Source organism: Falco cherrug, chromosome 4, assembly GCF_023634085.1.
Source record: "Falco cherrug isolate bFalChe1 chromosome 4, bFalChe1.pri, whole genome shotgun sequence".
Taxonomy (NCBI): domain Eukaryota; kingdom Metazoa; phylum Chordata; class Aves; order Falconiformes; family Falconidae; genus Falco; species Falco cherrug.
Window position 1 is genome coordinate 25,097,468 of NC_073700.1, and position 21,627 is coordinate 25,119,094.

A 21,627-nucleotide genomic window follows, 5' to 3' on the forward strand; every position below is an offset into this window, starting at 1 on the left:
GTTTCCTGATTGAGAAAGAAAATCAGAACTCCCTTTCACCCCTGGAAAGTGCCAAAACCAGAAAGAAAGGCAAAATGGCTGGTGAGGGTCCTTCCTCAGTGGTGCTGGGGTGGGTGGGCAGCGGTGCCCACTGTGCAGGGGCAGCGAGGGTGGGCTGGTGCTGCCAGCCTGGGTGGCTGCCCAGGCATGTGCTGTTTGCCCAGGACAGCAGACACCGGCAGAATCTTCGGGAGCGTCTTCCTGGCTGCTTGCAACCATCTCCCACCCTCACGAAGAGCGAGCAAGGGAGGGAGGGAGCAGCCCGAAGTGGAGCTGCAATGCTGGGAAGAGCTGCTTGTTGTTGGAGACAATGGAGGACAGGGAGGCTCCTCCGTGCCTTGAAGGAGTCACGGAATGCTGCCTTTGTGCTGTGCTTGCATACAGGCACTAGGCATATTCATATTGTGATTTATGCCATTCTTTTTCTCCATTGATTTTAATTAAGTCCACTCTCTCTTGCCAAGCCTGGGGAACACAAGCAAAAATTAAAAATACTGAAAGTCAGCTTGCTTTGCACTGGAGTCTTCCCAGCCTTCCAGAGAACAGAGGGAGAGGGGGCCCACACCACCACACAGGCATTTCCTGTGCTTTGCTAGTCCCCAAATAATAAACATAAAATTAAAATCCTGTTAGGAGAATCACAAAAGCTATTATAGCTCAGCAGCTGATATTGACTCTGATCAAATCTTTTATGTGATTTCACAGCATTCTGGGCTACTCACTGTGCACACCCTGATCATGTTAGCTGTGGCTTGATTTTTTTCTTCTCTCCTGCACTGAAACAAAGCAAAAAGAAGGGCAAGAAAAAACAATCCAATATTGTGATACAAGTTTGTGTCACACTTCTAAAATGAGCAGCAGAGTAGCTGCTGCTGCTGTATTGCCTTTGCAGACAGGGTCCTCCTGGGAGCAGATTGAATGTGCTGGCCTCATCCTGCACACCGCATGAGCTACTGGCTGGGAAACCCCAGTGGGGACACTGGCCAACAAGGATTTTATTTCCTGCATCATGTCCGTCGCTCAGAGCACACCCATCATGCTACCGCTGTGCAAAGTGGATAGCAGAGATGCTCTGTAGTGGCCCTTGCATGAAGTCATGTATGAGGTACTGGTGCAGCGTACAACTTTTTAAACAATATTGACATTTGTCCACCAGCAACAAGTGCCTGTGGTGGGGCAGGGGTATCGCTGGGTCACAGACAGTGTTGTGGTCTAAAGCTGCCAGAGGCAGGGCAGGATGGCCCTGAGCTGTGCAGTGGCACCGGCTGCAGCAGGAGCTGGGCAGTCTGCATCGCTTGCTGCGGTTGGGCCTGGCCCGGGCATGAGTGGCAGTGAGGTGCTGGCTCTACAAGCTTGAGGGAGTTTGCTCAGTACCTTTGTTTAAAAGCATCTCATTGTTTGCATTGTTTTTATTCTTACAATAAATACTGATAGACACTAAGAGTACCAGAAATGAGATGAATGTATCCCAGACCTCCATCTCTGCATATTTATGCAGCTGCAGCTTGTGCAGCTATGAACAGAGAAAGCAAAAACCTCTAAACTTTTTGCACATCTCTTTCAAATATCACAGGCAAGCAGAAGTAGTCCCCAAAAATAACCTGTGTTAAATCAGAAAGTGGTTTAAACCCCTGCATTGCATAGGTATCTGTCTGTGCTATTTTTCAAGTTAGACTCATTCTTCATATCAGATAGGGTGATAAGGGGATAAAGGTATCTCTTATTCAACTGTAATTTTAATTAATATGGTCATCAAATTGGACATGAAAAATTAGGGAACCTCAGCAAAAATTCCAGCGGCATATAGAACAGGACAATTTACTGTTTGCCAATCTGTGCTCTCCCCTAGTCATAGGCAGTCACGGTGGCAGGTTTTAATAGATGTGTGGAAATACCTGCAGCAATCTCTTTACAAAGTTTAATGACCTTGGGTCATTTAGGTTTTGAAATATTTCAACTACTAGGGAATAAAAATGGCAAGATTGTTACAATTACACTCCAGAAGGTCACATCCATCTACTTTTGGCTAAAGGTCTGAATTCCCTCAAAGCCACCAGCATCCAGTGGAAATGAGCCCAGCTCATTTCACGTGCTGCATGGCTTGCCTGGGCTGGTAATTGGTGAGATACCAGGGAGGATGCGATGTGTCAGGTACCGGCCAGTTGGCTCCCAGGGCATCAGCTTGCCCCGAGGAGACAGAAGCCGACCACACTGCATTTCTCACATCTGAACCCACTGGTGATTTCAACAGAGCCAGAATATAATGGCTCCTGAGGACCCAGTTAAGTACACAAGGAAGGTGAGGACAGGGGAAGCTCACATGACCCCACAGCCAGAACAACTCACTCTATGTCAGTGGAAACTTCCAGAAGTCTCCTACAGACTGTTCCCCTGCCTCATTGCTGCAGCTCCTCGTGCAGTGCCACTGCACCCTGCCCCAGAGCAACTCCTCCTGCTGCGATTTCACAGCCCAGCTGGGCTCCTGGGAGCTTCTGTTGGCATTGGAAAGCGATTTTTCCTCTGCCTCTCCTCCTTCTTTAGCAATATCCTTTGCCTTGCTGGCACTTACAGGATGCAGCTGGGTGGTAGCAAGCACTAGGGAAAAGCAGGTACATGAACAGTTCATGGTAGTGGTTTCATAAGAGATCTGGTTGCTTCTGTCATGGCTTAAGCAAGAAAGAAAGTGGATGCATTCGCCTTTTCCCCAGGGAAATGCTGCTTTGACAGCATTTGACAGGTGGTATTTTTGGCGGTATGCTCCCAGTTACAAATCAAAGGTTAGTCCCAGTTCAAAAGCCTTGGGAACTGCTCACTCCTTGTGATGGTGTAGCACACCAGACCTGTGGCAAAGGAGCGCCAGTCCAGGTGCTGGAGCTTCTCACACGTTTTCCGGGTGGATGCGATCTCTGCTGAGCCCTCCAGGTGCTGCAGCCAGCTGCAGTGCTGGTAGTGGGCTCTGCTGCCCACCGACCCTTCCCAAGCTGCGGCACCCATCGGGCACCACGTGTCCCACACGTGAGGAGAGGAGCTGACAAGCGTCACAGGGACGGAGGGACTGGAAAGCAAGTGTCACTGGGTCCAGCTGTGACCTTCAAGCAGTGGCATACTTACTGCCTGCGTGTTGCTGTGCCAGGGCCTGTGTGCTGCTGCTCACACCTTACCGCCTGCCGATGCAGGGGTGAGCACACGGAGCCACTGCCGCCCTCCTGCTCATGACGCTGGGGGACAGCCACAGCTGGGGGAGCCAGCTAATGGCAGGGCTGAACCTGCAGACTGGGGACACTCTTCCCCTCTGGCAAAAAAGGCAGGGAGGGAGAGAAGCCCCCAGAGATGGGCTAGGAGTGGAGCTGTGGGCAGGGTGACAGGGGTGCATGGCAAGGGGCTGTTCTTCTCTGCCTGTTGGTCGGAGCCAGCCCGGAGGGCTGTGATACCCTCGTTCACCACTGCAGGAATGAGACAAAGCTGCTAGAGAAAAGGCTGCCTGGGGCAGCTACTGTGGCAGAGATCGGAACACCAAAGGTGCCAGTACCCACAGGGAAGTAGGAGAAAAGTTGTGGATACTGCTGGCAGCCCTGTCTGTCCTTGGCAGGCTGAGGAGTCTCCAGACTCGCTGGGACAGAGCAGATGCAGGCAAAGAGCAGGGGGCTGGATGACAGCCACATCTTTCCCATGTAGGAGCTTGGCACTGGTGGGAGTGAAGTGTGGGTTTGAGACTGCTTGCATTTCCTCCTGGATGTGACTTCCCAAAGTGCCTGCCATGTGGCTTGGCACAGAGAGCTGGGACAAGATGGGAGGAGCGGGGGGCACTGGCAGCCCCAGACAGGCAGGGCTGGCTGGTGCCGAGTGGCTGAGCCTGCTCGAGGCAGAGGAGAGGGGGCACAGCAAGATGGTGCAGATGGTCCCAGACAGGCATGTTGGTGGGGACGCTGGGGTCTGTGGGGACACACTGGTGACACCAGGGAAGGTGGAATGCTCCCCACTTAGATAAGCGTGTCCTGTGTGGCTCTGTCTTACTGCATAAAAAATGCAGTAAATGTCAGCTGATTGTGAGCTCATGTCAGACGAACAAGCTTCTGAGTGATAGAAAGTCTTAACTAAGCACAGTTGCCGGAGTCCTCTGGCTGGCTCTTGTGCAGTGTCCACCATGATCATTGCAGACCGACAGTTTGGGGTCCAGGCTTTGGATTAACCCGTGAAAATCAATTAATTAATCCTCACTTAATCTTGACAACAGTCTCAAATCAGTCACTTCTGCAGGGAGGGAGGTAATCTGGCTCCTCCCAGCTGAGGGAGATGCCCTCAGAGAGAGGCCCTGTCCCACCACCAACCTCCACTGCCCTCCAGCCTGTCCCCAGTCTGGATGCGGGGGCTGGTGGGTGCCGCTGCAGAGGAGGGGGCTTGGCCTGCCTCCCTCAGACCACAGGATCCTGCGTCGGGAAGCCCTGGCTGGGGCCACCTCCATCCCCCGGCAGCCAGGTGGGAGGAAACCTCTCCCGGCCAGCCTGGGCTTGCGGGCGGCAGCAGCGCAGGCGTCCGAGCCCTTGAGAGGAGCCAGAAGGGCCAGGCTGGGGGATTTGTGCAGGAGCTGCGTTACAATGAGGCAACGAGGGTTCAGAGTCTTTCAGATGAGTGTTTGCTGAATGCAAATGCATGTGTGAAATGCAGATAAGTGTGTATTAAACCTATTCCAGCCCTCTCAGCAGTGTGGAGTGCCCGGAGCCTGTTTGCTTTGCTTCGGCTCCTTTACTTGCTAACTGTTGAGCTCTGCTAATCTCAGAGGGAGCTGTTACAGGGACAGCCAGTCCCTGTAACCAAGGGTGATCCGGGTTAATAGGAACCTCTTAGAGCTGCCAGGAAAGGGAACACAAGCTGAGGTTTTGCTGTGTTTGATCCTTTTCTCTCTGTGGTGATGGTCTGCTGGAGGAATAACCCTTGTGGGATTTGCACAGGCTGTTCTCTCGCTGCATTTCATGTTTGTGTTGCTGAAAGACAACACTTCAAAACCAGGGCAAAGCCCAGCCAGTCTAACTCATGCCAGCATGCTGTTGTCTCTCGTACTGTTGTCACTGATGAAAGTGGCCCGAGAAGCAGGGCGTCCCTGGACTGTGACAGTCAACCAAACTCTGAACGCTTTTGGAAGAGATTCTGCATGCTGCCTGACACCTTCCTGGCTGCAGCCCCAGCAATGGCACCCACAGCGCAGGAGCTGGGCTACCAGGGCACAGTGGCCACATCAGCCTGCCCTGGCATGCCTGCAGCACTGAGCTCACCCTGCCATCATGGCAAACTATTATTTATGCTTTCAGATACTGCTAACTCACAGATAATTAATGTCAGAAAGCTGCCATGGTGCCGTTGGTAATAGCTCAGCAAAAGGAGACACATTGGTCAATTAGCAACTATTTGATCTGACAGTACCAGCAAAGGGCAGATCCAGCTGCCAGCCCCCTTGGCTAATATTGTTAAGATTAGAGATTAGTCAAGGCTGGGGATGGGGGGGTGGGGACCATCGGAGGAGGGGAAAGACCCGCAGGCAGAGCTTTTGCCCTGCACTCGCTGCGGCTTCCTCTGGGGCTGGTCCAGGCGCTGGCTGCCTGGCCTGGGTGCGAAGGTGTGTGCTGGCCTCCCAGCCATCGCCTTGCTGTCCTGACATGGGAATGTGGCAGAATAGTGGAGAATCAGCGGCAATGACAGAGTGCCCTTTCCTAGGAGATAAGCTATGTTCCTTTGGAGAAGCCCACGTTATGAATTTTGCAATATGGGGGAAGTATTAAATGAGAAAGAGACCTCTGAGCAAAGGAGATGTAATATCTGCATATGTGAAGGCCTCCAACTGTAGGCACAGCAATATTAGAGGATTTGTGAAGTTTAATGCAATTCTTTCATCCTGGGGCTGACGCCATGAAATGCAACACCATGATTCACTTGGAAATAAAAATACATGGAGGATGCAGGGAGATCTGTTGTATCCACTCCCCAGGGGGATCTTCAGCTACCTGAAACGCTGTTTGCTGCCACAGCTCTTGGCATGGGGATCTTTCCCGAGCACAGTGTCTGGTAGCTCAGGGTGCAGCAGGGCTGGGGAGGTGCCTGATTAGCTTTTAGCAGCCTGTGCCACTCTCACTTGTCAGCTCTCAGGGTGGTCTAGGACCCCAGCAGAGGGGGTGGGCGGCCGGGCAGGCTGCAGGCAGCAGTGCCTCGAGTGCCAGCAGAATGGAAGAGCAACTGTCAGACATTGCTGGAAGGGCCGTGGGAGAAGCTCCGAGTGCCTGGGTGGGTGCAGAGAGCAGGTTGGACAGGGTGAGGGTGCACATTTCTTCCCATCTGCATACGGGCGCCAGCCTGGACACAGCCCAGCGGCAGTGTTTCTGCCAGACTGGGGCCGGCATGTCTGCAGAAGAGGGACTGATCCTTCAGTGCTGGGTAGGCAGAGCTTTCCCGTGCCTGTGAGGAGCCTCAGAACTGCTCGAAACCATACAATCGCCTGAAAACCAGCTCCTGGGAGCTGGGACCCCCGTGCTGTACTGGGCCTGCCAGGAGAAGGAACGCTTTCGGAGCTGCGGGTTCCTGCAGGACTTGGGCTCCCTGCCACAGGCACCAGCCAGAGCAGAGCAGAGCGTGCCCGTGGGACCTCGCCAGGAGCTGCTGTCCCCACCGGGCAGCTTTGTCCTTTGCAGCTGTGTGCATTTCCACAGCCGTGGTACTTTTTTCCACCATTGTCTGAGGGATGTTGGTGTCAGTAGCTGCGATTATTTTTGCTTTCCCATAGCAGGAGACTCTGATTACAGCCGGTTTCCTTCAGGAAATTGATGCTTTAATATTCAGTCTCGTCCGATGAGGGCTAAATTTTATTCCTAGAATAACATTTAATTAAGCGCTCTGGCTCTCTGTCTGTGATGCACCACTGATCTGCACAGATGCACTTACCTTCATCAGCTCTTTTAAAACCAGCTGGAACTGAAGTTAGAATAAACTCTAAAATTTATGGGCTGTTCCCTCCCTTTTTAATTAGCACTGTAAGTGTGTGACAAGAGGCCTCGGGCCAGGGGAAGGAGCCATTTACTTGTTTACTGGTACTTACCTCGCTCTGCAGCCTTGTCCAGCAACATCCCCCCTAGATGGAGCTCTGCAAAAACATTTGAAAGCAAGAAAGCAGACGGCTCCTGTTGCCCTATAGACGCCTCCCGCCCCCCCCTCCCCCGCACACATCGGTCATCAGAACAATCTTGGGTTTGACCTTTGTGCTGGGGTGGGAAGGAGCTGTTCTCATGGTCAGCATTCAAGAGTGGGATGGGACACCCTGGCGCCTTGGTGGGGTGACAGCCGGGTGGGCACTGCAGGGTGGGCGCCTCTGCGGGTCACGGCTGCGTGGCACCTGGTGCTGAGCAGCGTTGGCAAAGGGGAGCCGGTGATGGACGGGGATGGGACTGGGCTGTGCTGTGCCAGCAGACCAGCCCTGTGGTCCAGTGCTGCGCTCTGCTCTGGCCGTGCCTCTCCGCTCTTGCCCTGGCTCTGGGGCAGTTCCAGGGCTGTTTTCCTGAAGCCTGAGGTTCCACCCTGCTTTCTATCTCTCCCTCCCCTTGGCTTGCAGAACAAGCAGAGAGGTGGGCTTTTGCTTTTTTAAGGGTCAGCACCGCGGTCCCCCCTTATCTTCTCTGTGTGCGCCTCCCAGCACACCAGTATCCTTCTGGCACCAGGGGGTTGTGATCCAGGGACGATGGGATGGTGGCATGGGAGAAAAGTGGATGTTTGCTGTAGACCGGTGCTGCTTTTGTGCCTGAGCAGCTTCTGCCTTGCTGTGCCATGACTGTCTTGCCCTCACAGCTCTGCTGGCCCCTTGCCTTCCCCTGTGGGCTCTGTGCAGTCCCACTCAGCCTGTACGGCTAGCTAATGGATGGTGGATCACTAGATGGAAACTGAGCTCGGATCTCTGCTTATCCAATCTGACCTCCTGCCAAAGACCTGCCAGAGCAGAGTGCACCCTAGATATTCAAAAGCCCAGCAGATGCAAGAGGCAGTCAATTGAGCAAAGTGATGGGGATGTCCCTCCTGATGACCCTTTTGTTATCAGCCAGAAAATCTTAGACTGTAAGTAGCAAAAATGTGTAAATGATTGGAAAAAAGATCTGCCTGTGTCATTGCGTGAAAGGGAGATGAAGAGAGACGAAGACCAAGCCTTAGCACAGCTGATAAGGCAGTGGAAGAACGCAGGAGACAAGCTGAGTTAACCAAGAGGGGTGGGGGCCCAGGGCTGAGGCAGTGCATTTTCATACAGAGGAAATGTTGCATCAACGTGGTCATTACTGTTTGTACAGACAGTGTTACAGGAGGCCTGGGCAGTTTCGCAGACAGTTTGGCATTAATGTATCCAAAGACAGTGGAGACTGAGGACAGAGCTGGAAGCAGGGAGCAATGCTGAGGGAAACAATGGTGTGCCTGAGATGTTTCCCAGGGCTCCCCAGTACTGGACCACCCTGGAAATGAGGAGCAGTTGGAGGACAGAAACCGCAGCAGGGAAGGCACTCTTCTGTGCAGGAGGGGGAGAAGCTCAATTCTTCTTATAGCCTGCCTTGGAGGGAAATTAAACAAGTTACTTCTTTCCTTTCTGTTGCCTCTTGGGACATTTTGGGTAACCGCTCTGGAGACAACCAGTATAAATATCTGCAGGCAGAGCTGCATGAAGCTTTGTATGTATCACTTGCACTGCAGGAGGACTTGCGCAAGCAACTTCTCCTTTCATGACTATCACATGGAGACTGGTGGAGATTTTCCTCCTGACAGACCGAGCACTTGAACTCCAGGAAGTGCCTGGTACCTGCTCTGGAGAGCTGGAAGAGCAGGGCAGCTGCTTCCCTGAGTGTGGTACTAGTGGTACTGCACACAGTGCTGAGCTGCCTCATGGCCACGAGACGCTGGCCTATCTTCCCACCTTATCCTTGGCTCTGGCCAGTGCTATTACGCCTTTGGTTTCACAAGCACTAAATTCACTCACAAATTTTATATATATATATATAAAAAAGACATACTGTCATAAAATCAGCTAGCTGAGCATTCCCCGATGAAAATGAAATGCTGCTGCTCCTCAGAAGTGCTGGTTCTGGATCATTTTTCTATTAAATATTTGGCAAAGTCTGACTGCAGCCCCAGTGTCCTCTCGCTGCTCAGCCCTTTCCAGTCGCTGGACGCAGCCTCGTTGCTGCACCTGTGAAGGCCAGGCATCCCGTGCTAGTGGCCTGTGCTGCCAGTTATTGATGGGGGTTTCTTGCCAGTAGAGCTGGGCACGTTGCATTTGTGCTGGTGGATGTGCTCAGCTTTGCAGGAGCAGAGCCATGTGTTGTTTCATCAAAGCGGGGAGCCTGCAGAGCCAGCCTAGCGTGGGGCAGGGCAGCAGGGTTCTCGTTTGTGGGGATCTGGGCTGCAAGTCTGCATGGCAGAGATCCCACCGGCAGCCCTGGCAGCTCAGCTGGGGTCCATCCTGTAATGATGCTGCTCATAGAGGGCATGGAGCTCCTGTGCCTGAGCTCAGGGCTCTGGAGCATTTATAAACCCAAGGAAAATGCTGTGAATTCTGCTGCCTTGGCAGATAGTCAGAAAAATGTTGGATCAGCTGCTGACCCAGGGGAAGTGGCAGAGGTAGGTACAGTGCTGAGACTCCCTGGAGGGTTGGAGTTAATGCATTTGACTCATACCGCAGGAGCAAAATGTTCTGCTGTCTCAAAGCCCCACTGGGGGAGTGAGGGCAAGAGATCTGTGTGTGGCCTGTTTAACAGGTGGGAGCAAGAATGCGGATGTCACTTCAGACAGCCGCTCCTGCTGCTGCTGTGCTCTGGCAGAGCTCGACAGTTGCCTTCCCTGCCTGCCCTGGCTGTGAGCTCCCAGCGCTGCAGGGGTCAGGCTGGTCTCCCTGCCCTGTGTGCCCCTGCTCTTAATGGGGCACGGGGCGTTGCTTATCCTCATGCTGTTGCCGTTGCAACTCAGCAGAGGCTCTTCTCAGGGAAGCTGCAATCGCTGCCGGCAGTCCTTGGAGAGATGGCTGGGGGCAGCTTTTGCTCCTGGACCCCATTGCCATGGAGGCACTGGTGTACCACAGCAGCATGGGTGCCTGACTGACCCCATTACCCTCCTCATGGTCTGACTGTCATGCTGATGTGTCTTCAAAGATAAAATGCTTTATTCTGCCTAAACTTATGAAGGGTTCTTGTACACAGCTGGGATGGGGCAGCTCAGAGAAGCAGCTTTGTTTGGCCAAGTCTCCATCACTCCCTTATGTCCGATGCAGGGCTGATGGTAGGGAAGTGGGATACTGCCAGCGGTCCCAGCTCACACGGGTGTCTGAAGATGCAACCTGAAGTGAAACCAGGAGCCAAATGGCTGCTCAGGGGTGAGGCAGGTGTGTCCTGGAAGTGCTTTACAAAAGCTCCTGCTGCCTGAGCGAGCAGTGAACCAGCACAGCGCGGAGCCTGGAGTGGCTGCAGACAGGAGCTGGTGCACAGCCCAGATCCCTGTAACAGCTTTCCCAGCACTCTCTCATGGACCGTGCTGATTTTGATGGGCACGTAACACAGTGTGAGGCTTATTATATTCCTAGAAAGAATGAAGCTTTAAAAGATGCCCCCAAACCAAATCCAAACTGCAGAATGGTCAACTCTCATCAGCATTAATGCCACTGAGCAGCATTTTTGGGGCACCTTGGCTGTTGTGCCAGCAGGTAGAGGAATGTTATAGCTAAGCCTGGAACATTTTGCAGAGGCACTTCTCTTGGCAGCTTTATGATCTTTTCTGCCTCAGCTGGGAAGCCAGCAGGACTGAATAAATCTCCAGGCCAACAAAAGCCCAGGATGTTTTCACAATTGCCAGGATTTTATTAATTTACAAGTACGTTATTGAATTTCTTCCTTCCTAACAACAGCTTTCACTTAGATGGCGAGTCCTTTAGCGTGTTTGGGTGTGCATGTAGGCAAAGCTAGTAAAACTCGGCAAGGAAGTCACCTGCCAAATATTTGTGCCGTTAATGCCAGTAAAATGGAAATCAGATAAAATGGATTTTATGCTTTCATTTGTCAGATCTTACAGCGCTTTGTAGAAAGGGGACTGCCTGCCATACCCTGGGAGGACCTGGCCCTGAGTGGGGAGCTGGCCCACACCACCCAGCTTGTGGGGCACCAGGCTTTTGCACAGGCGGCAAGTTCTACTGACACTCCGTACAGAAAGAGACTTTTCCTTCATCCCATTCACTTCACGTTCTTTGTGTCTGTGGCCACTAGAAAAGTTAATTTGGCATCTTCGCCTTTTTAGCTCAATAGTATGACCTGCTTTAAATACATACTGGCAGCTGCATTGAAAGGACCCAAGTGTCCCCAGAACCTGAGCAAGCTGATGCATTACTATGACATTTCCCACTGCTGCTGGGGTGAAACACTACTATTTTTATCTATGTTTTGGGATCTGCCAACCCATTCCATAGCAAGAGTTAAATGAGCTACTGAGACAAAAGCAAAAGAGCAGGGGTGGTTTAGACTGGCAGATGGTGTGTGTGGGCTGACTGTCAGCATCACAGTCCCTGTCTGTGCAGGTGCACCTCTGCCTTAAGGAGAGGTGAAAACCCGGGAGCTGAGCTTTCCCCTCGGAGTTGGGCAGCGCATAAAGCAGTGCCTGTAATAACCTGTGGAGACAGTGACTGTCTGACTCAGAGATGACAGCAGAAGCTTCACCACCCACATTTTCAAACCCATCTTTGGTGGGTCGCTGTGTCCCTTGCAGTGAGCAGCACTGCAATTTTGCCCTGTGATCCAAGCACGCCCTTTGTCGGCAGCTTTTCCCAGCCCCATAACTGAGTTTCTGTTGCCCACTTAGTCAAGGTGGGCAACAATATTGCCCAAATTTAGCTTGTATTGGTGTCTATTTGGGGCCCTTCAGCTGTGATAGGTGTCTCCTGTGCACAGCCAGAGGAGAGCGTTCAGCACCAGCTGCTCCTTAGTCATGGGTGGTGTGTCAGCTGCAGCTCCCACTGCTGTGCATCTGCAGGAGAGCAAGGGGTGGCAGATGTGGCTCAATGACTTACCCTGCAGAAGTGATGGGGCAAGTTCAATTTTTAAGCTATTTTCTATCCATTAAGAGCTGCTGTCCCAGATGCATCTTTTTTGTTCTTGGCATCTAATTTACCTTCTCTTGTCCTTAAGGAATACCTTCTCCAGATCTCACTTTTTCCTGGTCCTGGTCTCCACCACTGCTGTCTTTTCCTGGCCCACATTTTTTACAGCACATCCATCCTCAGTGGTGCTCTTAGTCAGATTCCACGTTCTGCAACAAGCCTGCAAGGGCAGTTAGTGTCTTCACAGGCTGCCTCACTCTGTGTGCACAGTGTCCCCTCCATGCCAAGGGCAGTGGTCCATCCTGCTCTGATGTGTATTCAGGAGTACATGTCCCATCCCATAGGTGACTCCCCGTAGAGCTGCTTGTTGATCCTAAGTGTTGTTTGTTGTGGTGTGTTGGTCCAACTGGCTGGGGCCAGCCCTCAGTGCTGAATGTCTGAGCATCAGTGGCTGGGTAATGGGGAGCGGCTGATGGGCCATGCCATGACCTGGTGCCCTCCCAGCCTGGGGACATCTCTCAGCACAAATTCCCCTTCCCATGGGTCATTCAGGCAACAATCATTGACTGGAGCTGAGCTAGGACTCAGGAGGACTCCTGCACTGCCCTTACTGTTGCTGTTCTGGTTAGGGACAGGGTTACTAAGATAGTGTAGCTTTCCTTTTTCCTGCTTCACTGTTACAAGGATTTTTAGCAGTATTTTCCTCTTGTGTTTTCCTTTACTGCTGCATTGTGCTCCCCACTAGAGCAGGCTACCAGAGGTTATCACAGACTGCAGGCTGCACATTCCAGCTCACATTTATGCCAAGAATAATGTTCCCGGTGCTTCTCATTTGTACTCCTGAACAGCCAGGCTGGGTCTGCTTGGCATATCCCAGCCAGCTGTGGAGGAGCAGGTGACCGAGAGAGGCAACCTGGTTCCTGCGCAGGGTGTAAGCGAACAATTGTGCACTGGGGATGGGTAAAGCAGCGCCCAGCCAGCAGTGATGGGGCCGACAGTTTGCTTCAGCACAGGAGAGACCCATTTCCACTCTGCTCTGGTCCCAGCAGGCCCCTCTGCCCATCATCCCCAGCCTGCCCGTGTTTAGGGGCTCTGCAGGGGGGGAGGGTTGGCTTCTGCCAGCTGCTCCCCATCGCTTCTGCTGTGCTCGCAGCATGGCTGCCTGACCTGCCCAGCTCCTGCTGGCACCACGTACTGTTTGTTTCAGCATAATGGATCATTACCATCAAACAGTTGTTCCACAACATTGTATTGTTAAGGGAAGGTTAATCAAGAATTCCAGAAGGAACTAAACCAAAAAATCTTCTTGCGAAGCCAGATCTGAAACCAAACTTGCTGAAAGAAGTTGACCTGTGGTCAAGACAAGTCCGTACAGGGAAAGATAATTGAGGTTCAGTTCTCAGTCAGCTGTTACTAGGGAACCGGCTGTTGTTTGAGACCCCCAGAAGTTTTCTTAAATACCTGTAAGGAGCATGCACAACACTTCATTAACATAGCACCACCTATCCTTAGGAAATGAATGAATGTGTATGACTCTTCTGAGTAATGTAATGCATAAACATATGTATGGTCTATATAATCTTGCCTGAATGTAACGTATGGCATGCACGTTAGGTGGAGCGATCCCTCATGCATCCAGTGCTGTAATAAAGGAATGCCAGCTTCTTCGTGCTACATTGATGTTAAGCAGTTTTCTTATTCCCAGTTTCAGTGACACCACTGGCACCTCTCCAGCTGTGGGGCTCGGGGTCTGCCCTGGTGCTGGACAGCCCTGCTTTTGGGGAGGAAAATGGGATGCAAGGTGATGCAGAATGGCCTCAGGGGTAAGGACCTGTGGATGGATGGAGGTGTTGTGAGTACAAGCTGAACCATAGAAATAAGGGGACCAGCCCTCTTCCTTAGAGCCTCTTCTCCTCGGGGACAGGCTGGCATGGCAGATCCCCCTCAGGGAACGCTGTGGGAAGCTGGGATATGGGGGTTTAGCTCAGCAGTGGAGTGTGGCCATGAGGTTTCCCACAGCTGATTCCTCCTTTTGGATTCTCCCGAAGATGGTGGGCTTGTGTGGCAGGCAGGGCCCCTCCCCTCCAGGTAACAATTAACGGGAAATATCTTCAAGTGATTAAAAAAATTAGAGGAGGTTAATTATTTCTGAACAGAAAAAAGAAGAATTAAAATGGTTTCTGTGGGTACATTTAAAATACAATCAATAATTTATCAGACAATTTTCATCCAACAATGAGGAATTAGGAGGCTTCAAAACTTCCAAAAACTTATCTGCAAGGGAAAATGTTTAAATTATTTATTTTTCTTCCTGTGGCTTGTGCCAGCCGAGCAGCCCCACCAGCTGTATGGGGCACGTTGCCCAGTGGCTGCAGGAGCGGGGCTGGGGGCTGGTTGAGCTGGGGGTGCTGTGGCAGGTGGGGGTGCAGGGTCTGAGGGGTGCTGCTGAGCAGGGGTCACCTGGGAATCACTTACTGCCCCCCACCCGCAACCTGCAAGAGCCCCAGACACAGGCAGCCTCGACCTGCCCAGGGGCCCCTGGGGACCTCGTGGCCTGGGCAGGGCTCTGTCCCTCCACCTGCACCCCAGCACTGGGCTGGGTTTGGGGTGGGGGCTCAGAGGAGGATGCCATTCCCAGGGTGCTGAGTGGCTTTCGATAGGCTGGATGCCAACCACAGTGAAGCGAAGCGGCAGGAGCCCGGCCCAGGGATGTAATTAACCCCTAGGGAATACGGCAAAGCTGGAAATGAAAGAGAAGCTAGCTGGAGTTCATTGTCCACCCCAATGAAAAATCCTGCATACCATAAATAATGGAAGGGGCATAGGAGCTGCTGTGAAGAATCTTTCATCATCTGTGGAAATATGCCTGGTTTTACAGAAAAAACAAATATAGTGAGTTGAAAATAAATGGCATTATTAGCAGAAAGGGAGTCCCTAATTAACCAGATATAGCCCATTACTGTAGCCTTCAATTCATTAAATTGCATAATTACATAAAAACACTGTTGATGTGCTATTCAGTATATCTGGTATTGTCTTTCTAATAATTAGCTCTATAATTGTCAGTTTGACAGGGTAATTAAAAATGTTTAAAGATGTTGTGTCAGCCTTTTCTCCTTTGCTGAGCTCAGTTGGATGTCTCTAGAAGATGATTTTCTACCTGACTCGACCACAGTTTTGTTTTTGATTTATACCAATGTGTTACAGGAATGACCAGACTCATGGATTACTTTGATGTTCCTGCTAGGCTGATTTTTAAAAGTAGGAGAAAAATAACTCCTAATGTCATTTTCATTTACTTTTAGGACATCTGTGGTTCCATCCCCCGGTCCATGCTGCTGGTGATGTGACTTTCTTCCGAGCAGTTTTATGGACGGAGCGTTGTGAAATCTGACATTTGTAGCCTTAAATCTCAGTTCTGTTTGCTGTGTAAAACCTTTCATCCCACATGCATTTTTTATGAATGGATTGAAAAATGCAAGAAATAAAGCCTGTAGCTCCAACTCCTGTGGCTGTGTGCAGAGCAGGGCCGCTCAGCCAGCACGGACAGCCCTGGGGAGCGGGACAGTGCTCCTGCACCCGAGGCTACTTGGATCTGCGAGGGCTCTCACGCAGAGATGCTTCCAGTTGTGCCGGGCTCAGACGTGGGCGTGATGGTGCTGAAACACTGCAGAGAAACGCAAGACTGGTGTGTCTGCATGCTGCTGTTGGCAGGTGGCACAAGACCATGGGCACAGTGGTGGGGAGCAAGATGGGGTTCTCGATGTGCTGGGGAGCCCGGGACCGGTCAGCCAGAGACAGCCTGGGGACGGCACGTCTGAGCCCTGTGTTGGGGATGCTGTAAAGGAGGCAGCTGCTGGAGCCCTTCACAGCAATCCCTCTCAGCTCTGTTGTTTTAGGGCAATGGTTGCCCCTTTGGATTGTCAAAACCCTGGTTTACTTCCTTTTCCAACAAAATAAACCTGAATATTCATTGTTGAGAAATGATAAACAAATCTGTCCTCACACCCAGGAGCTTTGCCAGCTGGGCTTGGCTAGATAGGAGTCTGTTTGTGAAAGCTTTCAAGGATTTTTAAAAATAATGTGTTTTGAATCATTAAACCAATGAGGTGATCTGGTCTTCTGAAATAAACAGTAATCACGTTGAAGTGAAGTCTGAACTTCTGTCTTGGCAAAACAATTTCTGACACTTCTCTCTCTTTCTTATTTTTACATTTGTGTTTGTATTTATGTTTATGTTTATTTTTGTTCTTGGACACTGTTTCTTACACCACATCTTTCCTGCTATAGCAGGAGATCACACACTTATCCAAGTACTTAGGGCATTCGGCTGAAGGAGTCCCCTCCCTGCACTCCTTCCCCTCGTAGCCAGAAGCATGCCTCCGAGTCCAGATGGCCCCATTCCACCACTCTCTAGCCATTAGTTTGTATTCAGTATTCATAATTGCTTCGCTAACTGAGAAACTTTACAATCTGTTGCAGACCATTATATGCAAAACCATGCCCAAATAATTGATCCCCTGCCATCCAAATTGCAGAAGTGCTCGAGCATTTTGTAATCTTACAGAAAAGGTTTGTATTCTGTGTATTTCAAATGTATATTAAAGTAAAATTGACAATGAGATAACAAGGCATAATTTTACAGCGGCTCTGTCATTAAGCAATCACGCACCCATACCTGTGCACCGAGGCGGTGTCCTGCCAGGAGCGTTCTCGCTCCAATGCGCTATCTGGAGCTGAACTGACGCAATTTACTCCTCTGATGTTCCACATTTGCCATTCCCATCTCGCCACCGCCACGGCATGCTCGCCCGTTTGCCACGAAGCTGGGAGATCGTTTAATGCTCGGGCGGGAGAAGGGGGCCTGTGGCCTCTCCGCGGGGCAGCTCCCAGGCGAGGCATGCCAGCTGGTTTCAGCCTGCTCCCCTGAGCCCGGGGGCAAAGCCACCTCTGTTGTGCCCTGCGATGCTGCAGCTGCTGGCTTTGGGAGGGAGAGGAGGCTGCGGCACTGCCCAAGGCTGGCACTGGGGTGGGGTGAAGCTCCGTTAGTGCATGCCGTGATGGCCCAATGCACTGGGTGGGGTGCAGAGCCAGCGCTGGTGTCTTCAGTCCCTGCTCAGGAAGTGAGCCATGTGTCCCCAGAAAGCAAATGATATACCTAGAAGATCAAAAGTATGTAATTTCTGCCAGAAGTCCCATCTTTCTGGGATGGTGCCACCTCAGTGGGTGCAGGGAGGCAACCTGAGCCCGCTCCCAGCTGCACAGCCCAGCCCCCGGGGCACCTGGAGAGGGTGCAGGGACCCCGCTCCAGGTGTGGCACTGGCAACGCCACAGCCCTCCACGCCGGGCAGGGGCAGCCCCGCGGTGGGCACGGTGCCTTGCAGCACACGGGGGTTCGCCTGCAGGCTCTGGCGTCTGGGTTGTGCTCCTTGGGCTGGGCAACTGCCCGGCGGGCCTGGGCAGCCCGTGCTGTTGTGCCGTGCTGGAAGAGCGGAGCACACCCAGCTTTCCTCCAGCAAGCGGGTCTGGCAGGTGGCGAGCAGCCGCGCCGGAGGGCACAGGACAAGGCAGCGTGCGGGCCAGAGGTGCTAGGGGAAGGGACAGGGACGATGCTGTTTGCGTTATTCCAGGGGCTTGCTCTCCGGAGCCGGTAGGTGCTGAAGAATGGCTGTGGCTGCCGCTGAGCTCTGCTCCTCAGGCTGCTCAGGGTGGATAGATGGTGAAGCACGGCAGGTCTACTGGTCCTCAGCTTACGGTGTGACAAGACAGGGGTTGTGTGACCCTTTCCCACGGCCATTGCTACTGCCAAAGATTCCTTGCAGCAAGAAGTGAGATTTTCTATGGTTTTTGACTTTGTCCTAAGTGAGTCTCTGGGAGCATCACACAGAGGGCCTGGAGGTGCAGGGCCGTGCTTACCTGGGAAATGTGCTTGGGGCTGCCCAGATCGGTCCCGCTGGCGTGGCCGGTCTGTGCGGGTGCTGCCCTGCCGAGGGCTCTTGCCACCTCTCAGTTGTCCCAAGTGCAGCAGTTGTGAGCACCAGGGGAGGGAGGAGCCTTGGTGAACAACTGAGTCACCCTGCCACAGCCACAGCAGGAGGTCCATGCAGGAGCAATGTTGGCACAGCTGGCCCCGGTGGTGCTGACCTGCTGATGCCTGGTTTCAGAATGCCTTGTTTATAATGAATGATTCATGTGGAATGCATCCTTAGGACATGAAGGCAGGGAATGTGACATAAAGCTTTATAAAGGTTTCCAAACAGAGAACCAGCAAGGTCTTCTGTAGGATGATAGATCTCTCCTTAAGTCATAGGAGGAAAGGCTCCTACAAAGAGTAATAAATTCATAAATTCCTCTAGTCACCAGGGTTATTTCCCACAAAAGAATTTATTGCATGGCATACATTTCTCTGCTCACAATAATGAGATCTGGGCTCCGACACGTGACATTTATGACTGGCATTATTAAAAAAAAAAAAGAAAAAGAAAAAGAAAAGAAAAGACATACAGTCTTTGAGGAAAATATGTGGGACAAATCTCCAGTTCACATACACAGTGTATTCACACTCTAGAATAGGGCAGATTGGGCTGGGTTTCAACCAGGGAACCAGAAAGATCTTTGTGAATGCTTTTGTGGGGAAATGAGCTGCAGTGGGAGCACTGATCCTGAACACTCCCCCGTCTGCCACAGTCCCTGCCACCACCTAAGGTTTGGGAGGCTTCCTGGGCTCAGCCGTGCCACCAGCTGACATGCAGGTTGTATGTGTAGATGCTCAGTCCCCTGTGCCATACACGTCTTCTGGGCTGTCCTCAGATGTAGGGCTAGCATCCTTCCTTCTGAGCAATGCAGATGCCATGGAGCTCTGCCTGAGGACCGTTGCCTCCTTGGTCCAGCACACCCATCTTGATCCCTGCAGCCCAGTGCTCCCCTGAGGCATGGACTCCGAGCCCCTGCAGAAGGACAGGGCAGGCTGGCAGCTCAATGCGGGAAGGCACGGGGCATCCCTGGCTTCCTCCAGGCCAGCAGAATGGCTGACCTGGTAAGGAGGGCTTTAAATCTCTGACATGCTGAGACCGTGATCTAGAGCACCTCTAGTGCTGCAGAAGTCCCGTGTGCTCTGCACTCCAGAGCTCCCCATGCATCTCCCTGACATCACATGGAAGGACACTCTGAGCTGCTCTTTGCCTAATGGGGTAGTTTGGATGTTACAGCCTAAAATTAAAGAGCTCATTAATTACTATGCTGAAAGCCAGGTTCTCTTTAAGCCTGTTCTTTATCATGATTAATGAGGCAGCACTGCCTCCTTCCCCCTCTATGCAATCTTCCATCCTGCCAGAGTGGGATCCTACACAATCCTGCTTCCCGCTGCTCCTCTCCTCCCTGCTTGGCAGTAACGGCACCAGCAGAGTTCAGGGCTGAGCATTGCCCTGAAGTCCATGCTGCTCACGCTCCCAGAGCTTGAGTTGCTCCCTCTCCTGCCAGTGCCCTCTGATCCTCCCACCTGGCATTTGCTTCCTGCTGGAAGGTAACCCTGCAACCCACCCTGGCCAGGACAGAGGGACAGCACTGGGGCTACCAGCCAGCCCTCTGGCACGCACCAGCTCCCATGCCTGGCTGGGCTGGAGCAGGTCGCAGCCTGCTGGTACTGATGGGGTTTTTTGGCTCCGTCTCATCTGGGACTCACGTGCAGCTCGTTTCCCTGTGGGAATTGGTACTTGCCACCACGGCATGGTATCCAGTCGCCCGTGCAGGAGAGATGTGCGTGCCTCACCCCTGCTGGCAACTCTCCTGTGCTCAGCTAATAGTGCTGGCATGGCTTGGGAGCATGGGGTATAACTGCAGCCTGCTGTGGAGCTGGAATCCTCTTCCTGCCATCACGCTGTTGGCTCCTGAGGTTTCTCAGTTTTGCAGAAGAGGCGGTGGCAGAAGATGGGCATGCCTGTCTGCAGGATGGTCACTTACTACCTGGGAGTTTCCAGTTAGATTTGTCTGCAGAAAGAAAGCAAAGACATTACTGCGCAGCAGGGCTTGTTATGCAGCTTAAACCTTGGATAGTGTTTTTTCAATAAAATAGATGAAAACAATATCAGTGGCAGCAGCATGCACAACGCAGTGCAGCTGCAGGAGCCCGGGCTGGATTATGCAGATCTGTCTGTTGGAGAAAGAAACCAGCCTACCTTTGTGTCTTGTAATAAAACTTTACACTTGCTCAGTGCATTTTAATTAACTCTCTCTGCCCCTTCTGCCTGTGGGAGGCATCCAAACCCTCCGCATGGTGCTGGCAGGCTCCTGGCTTTTCGCAGCCTGCAGCAGCTGCATCAAACACTTTCGGAATTGCGAGTGGCAAGCATCTGCCTGAGCCCCTCTGCCCTGCACCCTGCGCTGGGGAAGGTGCATGCCCAGCTGCAGGGCTGCCTCTGCGTCAAAGCACCCCGACAGCAGCAGAGGGCCAGGAGGGCATCCCTGCCTGGGAAGGGATAGCTGCCAGACAAATTGCCCTTTGTAAGCAGGATGCCCAGCAGCATGTGGAAAATCTATGGGAGAAGACTGAAGTTTGACCCCCTGCTCCGCTCAGATGGAGGATACAGCTGTGTGTTTTTGTGCCGGGGGAAGGGAAACAAGGCTGGCAGAGCACATGGTTACCCTCATGTGTGATATGGGCTGCCCCCTCCCAGCTTCCACTGTGTGCAAAAGATGTGACCCTGCTTGATACAGTGTGTGTATGCAGAGAGGCTAATCCCATGAGACACTCCAGAAATTGTCTGCATACATAATTGTCAAATATGCTCCCTGTGTTAAGCTCTTAAGTTTATGGACCTTGGTTATATGGACCTTGGTATTGTCAGGAAAAAAAACCCCCAACACCCTAGGAATTATATTGCAAAGTTGTTTGCAGGATAAATGCCTCTAATAATACAGGATTTATAAAATGCTGTGATGGAATTTGGTGTGATGAAGCCTCTCCAAGAGCACTTTGACTAGTAGAGGTAATACCTCCCTGGGGAGCACTGCATGCTCCACTTGCATTCAGAAGGGATATGTTCTTGGGTGTTAATCCTCTGGTGGCAAGGCTGTCAATAATTGATACTTCATGTATAGCTATTTTACAAAGCTAGAGGTCTTCTGGAAGCCTTGGGATTAGCAGAATGATTGAATAATTGATATTACATGATTTATATGATTTTGAAAAATTCACAGTGTATGTTGTCTGAGGAGGAGCCCAATTATGGTTGCAATTCAGCCAACCCACCTCCCTCCTTGTTCTCCACCTCCTAAATCTGGGAGGCAGGTGGGTACAGAGGGAACACACACATCATTTGCATTGCAGAAAGAGTGAACTTAATGACAACACTTCATTTGCATTTTTACTGAGCAGAGTGGAGGTAGGGAGAGAAACAAGGTAAACATCCCCTCAGAAGCCTAAGGACAGATTCTGTACTCTTACATGTGTGCTGGGTGACATAGACCATAGCGTGACGTATTTCCTGCTGGGGTGGGGG

General features: G+C 51.9%; 1 long non-coding RNA gene across 1 annotated transcript in view; it reads left to right on the forward strand.

The window, feature by feature from the left end:
- The window catches only part of LOC114017063 (uncharacterized), an 86,549-nt gene extending 69,804 nt beyond the window's left edge, over positions 1 to 16,745 (forward strand). Inside the window, exons 4-5 of the long non-coding RNA XR_003561872.2 lie at positions 13,836 to 13,982; positions 15,436 to 16,745. This is a non-coding gene — a long non-coding RNA (uncharacterized LOC114017063). The remainder of the gene's footprint in view (positions 1 to 13,835; positions 13,983 to 15,435) is intronic.
- The last annotated feature ends 4,882 nt before the right edge of the window (positions 16,746 to 21,627 follow it).